Genomic DNA, 6,406 nt, shown 5'->3' with positions numbered 1-6,406 from the left:
TCTTTGGAATTCTTTCTAGAATCAGAATCACGCTTCTTAACTCATTTCTGAGAATTATTATTTTAATTTTTTAGGAAAAAATCATCTTCTCTGTTAATGAAAATTTTTTATTCTAGAGTATAATTTGTGACAAACCTAATTTTATAGAATGAAAACATAAACTTTATAATTATGAAAGGGAAATGTTATCAGCACTACTATAATGATCGGAGGGTTGGGATCAACCTATGGAAATAATTTTTGGGCACACCCTATTTAGGCTGTGGCCCATCTAATGGACAGTTGGATCATCCTATGGTGCATACCATAACGTACTTTTAATAAAGTGTGGAGTGCCCTCATTAATATATAGTAGTGCCGATAACATTTCCCTTAAGAAAATAGAAAATAGGTGCCAATATCAATTCAAATATTTAGGGAATAATTACAATTGTAGTTATCAAAACAACATGTGACAATTTATGAGTTTATAAATAAAAAGTGGGTGTTATCAAAACAACGTAATGCTAACTTTACCGTGTTGAGTCTAATAGCCCTAAGGCCCCGTTCTTTTCAACATAAAGCTTGAAAACACTTCTATCTCCCTCCCTCCCATGTCATCAAAGTCCGGACCCAATACCGGAGAAATGATATATTCACCCTGTTTTTTACTAGGGAAATAAAAAAGGAGCGAATATATCACTTCTCAATTTTTCTCTCAAATTTCTTTTGCATTGGAAACAATTATTAGAATAAAACGGGTTTCTACCTTAGGCCCTGTTCGTTTTAGATTCTGAAAACCGATTGTGCGAGTCAAACAGATTATTGGACTTAATTTTGAATCCAATAATCGATTTGGAGCCCACAATCAGTTGTCACAATCTCAAACAAACTGGGTGTTAGGGTTTTTATTCAAATATTAATAAATTTCCTTTTTTTCATTCCTATTCCGTTGAGGAATGATAAACTGAAGGGTGCCCTTGCAAAAAATCATCTACAAGGGCACTTCCATTGGTCCATTTTAACAAACTGCAGTTAATTCTATATTTGTTTGAACCGTTTGACTTTGATAGTTTTCCATGTGATTATAAATGCACTTTGTGAGTTCAAAACTGTTTTTTGGCCCCTTGGACTGGTCCAAAAAATTGCCTTCTTTGGAGACCCCTATACGTAAAGGCGCGTACCGCTTGACCACAAGACTTTATTCTGTACCTTCTGATCGGTATGAGTTGCCGGGTTTCTCTAAATAAATCAATCCATCCCCTCTGTTTTAGCTTACCGGATTAGCTCAAAATTAAACATAAATTTTAGCCCAACAATCAGTTTTGGAATGACAGCCAATTCTCATAATCCAAAACAAGCAGGGCCTAAATGTGCAAGTAAGAATATGTTTTGGTGGAATTGAAACAGATTTCATGCTCTTTTTGGAATGCAAGAAAAATATTTCCAATGGAAAAAATAAATTTGCACAATTTTTTCTCTCCATGATTTAGAAAGAAATGATACGCTTATGGTTAATTTATGGGGATATCATCATAGACTGAAGGTCCCTCTAAATGAAAATTGAATAGGGTTGGTTCAAGGAGAAATTATATGGTGGGCGACCGTGAAGTCCCATCAAGATGGTACGTGAGACGTACCACCATATTTTATCCAACAGCGGACTCTTGAAATTACTTAAAAAGTGTGCTGCTATTGGATCAAATATCAAGGTTGGTGGTACCGTTTTAACAGTACTTGACTGTCGGGCACCATATAAAAACTCAAGTTCAAGTTATCTTTTTTTTTTCATATGTAAAAGTGGTAGGAAATTTTAGAAATACTTTTGCTTTCCAAACTTTTCCAGAAAAATCCAAACAGAACCTTAGGGTGCGTTCTTCAACAATTCTGGAGATCTTCTTTCTAAAAATTAGAATTAATCTTTATCTTTTAGAGTCCTTTGGAATCAGAATTGTGTTTTTCTAATTTAGGGATAATTACATTTACGCCCCCTCAACCATGGCCAAATTCCACTTTTGACCCGTGGTATCAACTTCACTAACGACACCTCCGAGGTTTCAATGGGTTTTTTAATGTGACAGAGTGGACAGAGAGGAGGAAATGAGTACCGGCCACCATATAAGTTCTCCTATAAGATTATACCTTGTTTGGATGCAACTAAGTACGCATGAGAAAGAGATGGTAGCACATGGATGCATTTAAAGTTAGATGCTTTTTTGTGACAATGCTCACATAGCTCCTACAAATTTATTATCAGTAGATATGTACTTTAAATAAGGTATGAATCTGTATCTCTTTATTTGTAGATAGGTAAATAGAAAAATGTGTAAATAGAAGTGACAATTTTTTTTTTGGAATGGTATAGTTAGAAGTGACAATAGCCACCGATTGGGAATAAAGAAACAAAAAACAGAATAATCCCCATCGATTAGGAATAAAGAAACAAAAAAAAAAACGTAATAATCCGATTGTGAAATGGATACCTTGTCATATTGCCGAAATTTAAACCAAAAAACCTTTTTTCATTATTATTATAATATTTTACCGAAATTTCGGCCGAAATTTAATATTGAATAAAATACCATTTTCTTTGTGGTACCGGATTTCAACCGAAATTTCAGGGTCCGAAACCGGTTTCGAAACCGAAATTTTAAACCATGGACATAACAACTTCAAGTCAGTCCCATAAAATGAAAAAAACATTGATGCAGCCACATCATCATAAAATTTAGTGTTATTCATTCAATGTATATGTTTGCACCATTTTCTCATCTTGAATTCTTGATAGGTGGTGAAATTGAGTAGGAACTACCACCATGTAGGGAGGCCAGCCCATACAAATAATTGTATCAGATTCTGCAATATAATCATGTCAACAAAGATTGCCAATTGGAGGAAAATAAAATAAAAATAGATACCAAAGATATTTGATCATCTACAATAACCAATACCAAAAAACATTGATAGAGATATGCCTAAATATTACGTACCCAGTTATCATAGTTGTCCATGTCAATTCATCTTTGTCAGGCATTCCATCTATTGAACATTTGACAGACATGATCCATCGACAACACCCATTACGTAACATGAACAAATGAACAAATCAATCCATATAAAGCTCCAAAAAAATCTAGAGTCATGAGTATAAAAATCCCCAATAAAATCTAGAATCAAAGCTACAGTTCTTTTTGCATTGTATTTCAATTTTTTTTGGTCGGTAAGCTGGGTTTGAACCCCTGACCTCAGGGTGAAATAAATCAGCAACGTAAAAATGTGAGAAATTGAAAGTCAATAAGGCCCTGTTTGAACAAAGTTTGCCTCAGAGCTGACCGTCAGCCCAGTCAATTTGGATTTGAATTGTATGGTACCCAAGTGCCAGATAAAGATTGAGGATTTTGTGAAAAAAAAGTTAAGCAGAACAAATTATAGAGAATAAGTATGAAGCATGTGATAGCAGTTGAATTTAAAATTAAAAGAAACATGAAACAAAAGAAAAAGGAAAGAGAAAATCATGAAAATGCTCAGCAAAAGTAACAGATCTTATGATTATAATCTACTTTAATAGTAGGAGAGATCCAAAGCAAGGTTCACCAATTGGACGGCTGAAATCAATTATAGTCTAGCACGAAGAACTACAAACTGCCTATTATTTGACTCACCACTGTAAGATATAAAAAACAACAAAATAATTGGAGGAAACATGATATTCTCAGTTAACAGGCTCTGTTTTGAGGAATTTCTATGCCGCGAGATAACTTTTGACAGGCGATTCCTATGGAGGAGATGGTGTCTAATATTGTGAGTCTGCAAATTTCAACATGAAAATATATCAAATTTTGAGCTTATAAATTGACTAATAAAAAAAACTGAAAGAAAAAAATTACATAAACACTTTTTGATTAAAAAACCCAACCAGATACGGATCTCGTTTTCATAAAATCTCTGAAACTTTACCGCAAAGTTCTGAATCTTCTTCCGTGCTATTCATGAATTTGCAAGAATATTATTGTGTTAATCCTAGGTTTTACCTACAAAAAAGGAGATTAAAACAGTGAGAAATTCATAAACCCTAATTAGATGGACAATTAAAACAGTGAGAAAAAATTGTAATTAACTGTACAAAACAGAAACTGGTGTTCTTATAACACATGTTCATTCAATCCTCAAAAACCACCCTCTCACTCTTCGTTGTTGCAGCACCTACACGACCGGAAAGAGGAGAAATTCATAAGCCCTAAGTTTTCCTTAAAAAGAGAAAGAAAGGGGAAAATAAGAGGATATTGCAAAACACATTGAAAAAAACTACAGATATGAGAGAAAAATAAGAGATTGCAAAACACATATATGAAGATGGCTGTAGAATTCCACCTGTCATTTGGTACGCCTTCATTAAAGAAGGACCATCATGGTGAGGTGATCGTTCCGGGCGTATTGTTTAGAGTAAGAAACTACGGGTTGTGTTGTTTACCCTTCCCCTAATATTAGAGTATCGTGTTATGTGTTTCTAAAGATGTGGAGACTGCCAGAGGAAGTTGCCCAGTTAAGAAAAACTCTATGGAAGTGAGAGATTTTAGGGATCGTTTTGCCTTTTTCAAAAAAATTTCAGTCTTAAGAATGAGGGTGCCACGTAGATAAATAGCCGGATGGGGGAGCTGTCCATGTGGGCGTGAACAATGAAACCCCCATCCTACTATAATATAATAGATGGGGGCATGGTTTCTAAGCTCTAGCTCAAGCTGAGCTAGAGCTTAGAATATACCATCTCCCATAGTAGTTTGACTCATCCCACCCATTCATTTTACACTACCTCACATAGATTGGGTGTTCCTAACAAACCAGCTCCATAACATAATCCTAACCATCCGATCTATAGGACCATAACCATAACTTTAGCATAACCTATAAACTAAATGGGTTGGATGACTCAACCAACTATGGGAGTAGTGGGTTCTGTGCTCTAGCTCAGGCTGAGCTCGAGCTCAGAAACCTTTTCCATATATATATACACACTTTTATTTTTGTGTTTCAGAAATGGGTCATGGGTGGAAGAAAGAGGGTTTAAAAAATGAGCGAGATGGAGACGACGACGGTGGCCGGAGATGGCGACGGCAGTGGTGGCCGGACTTGGCGATGGCGGCAGTGGCCGTGATGAAGGAAATGGCGTAACCCTAATCCCTCTGCAAATGGCTTAAAACTAGTGACGAAGGTATTTCTGTCTTTAAAATATTAACCATGGTTAATTTAAGTAATTCCGGCAGGTTAAACTAACGGACCGTCAATGGAAGGGGTCTACTTAAAAATGTTAGAAAGATGAGGGGGTGTCTTTGGTGAAGTCGATACCACCGGGTCAGAAATGGAATTTGGCCAAAGTTGAGGGGGTGTAAATGTAATTATCACCTTAATTTATTTTTAAAAATTCTCAATTTTGTGTGGCAGGTGATGTGGAAAATGTGGTTTCACTGTAAGTGGACATGTTTCACACTAGAAGTTGAGAGTAGAGAGAGAAGGGAAGATCATGACATAGCACCCAATTCTCTCTGAAGCGAAAACGTTTGCTCCATAAAATAATTTCTAAAAATTAGGATGAATTCTTAGATGAGTTGTTGAAATTCCAAAAGAAAAGAATTCTCATATTTTAGGCTAAAACAATTGAAAATCGTTCTAAAAGAATGTTAAATAACGCACCCTTAGTTTCCTCAATTGCATTAGTTAACTATGTTTTCCAATTAGATTCAAATGTGAGATGACAGAATCTTATCGGCATGGATTTAAATAGGGGTGAAGCTCGGTTCAAGAATTCGGGTTGAGCCTTCATCATAAAGTCGGGTCAAGTTTGGGTTAATTCTCATTCATTTTTTCAAGCAAAACCTCAAATCGACCAATGCAAACTGCACGACTAGATTTAAATAATACTCCAAGTTTCACTACTCCGATAAGAGCATACCGCTTTGCCTAGTGGCATGATGCTTGTATTGCTCTCCCAATGTGACAAAATCATTGATTGGATTGTTTTGTGAAGGAAACCCAAAGATCTCTGATTTTTTTCCTCAATGTTTTGACTCTTTTTAAAGTGACACTATGTGTAACGAACTAGGAAGACTCACCAGTTGTAAGGAGGGTCAGTACTAGAAAGAGGGAAGTGCCAACAAGGCTTAAAGATTAGTTGCAACTAACCGAATCTGTTGGACAGACTGGAAAATCAGTTAATGACAGTTAGCATCTCAACAGTTGAATAAAATAGACAAGAGGAGGAAATATAGGGCTTGTTTTTTGTGTAGAACAGGAGGTACTGGTGCCTCGAAGCCAGCTAAATTTCAACTTTCAGCAATTCAAGATTCTTCTTCTTCTTCTTTAGTTCTGACTTTAATTTCTGCAACTACATCTAAGCTTCTAACAGTGGTGCTTTCATTGACTTCTCACCTTA

The 6,406-nt window shown here is 35.7% G+C and overlaps 2 long non-coding RNA genes across 2 annotated transcripts; both read right to left on the bottom strand.

The window, feature by feature from the left end:
* Nucleotides 1–2,670: 2,670 nt before the first annotated feature.
* Nucleotides 2,671–3,080, bottom strand: LOC143852049 (uncharacterized). The gene is made up of 2 exons (XR_013236633.1): nt 2,970–3,080; nt 2,671–2,835 (listed from the first exon to the last, which is right to left on the bottom strand). It is a non-coding gene; the product is annotated as an uncharacterized LOC143852049 (long non-coding RNA).
* Nucleotides 3,081–3,491: 411 nt separating this feature from the next.
* Nucleotides 3,492–4,561, bottom strand: LOC143851620 (uncharacterized). Its single transcript, XR_013236427.1, has 4 exons — nt 4,351–4,561; nt 4,098–4,182; nt 3,937–4,010; nt 3,492–3,786 (listed from the first exon to the last, which is right to left on the bottom strand). It is a non-coding gene; the product is annotated as an uncharacterized LOC143851620 (long non-coding RNA).
* Between the last annotated feature and the right edge of the window lie 1,845 nt (nt 4,562–6,406).

This window comes from Tasmannia lanceolata, unplaced genomic scaffold (genome assembly GCF_043159265.1).
Source record: "Tasmannia lanceolata isolate RefF3 unplaced genomic scaffold, GAP_Taslan_0.1 ptg000018l, whole genome shotgun sequence".
NCBI classification, from domain to species: domain Eukaryota; kingdom Viridiplantae; phylum Streptophyta; class Magnoliopsida; order Canellales; family Winteraceae; genus Tasmannia; species Tasmannia lanceolata.
Note: the sequence above shows the minus strand (reverse complement) of the source record. Positions and strands in the feature narration are given on the sequence as shown.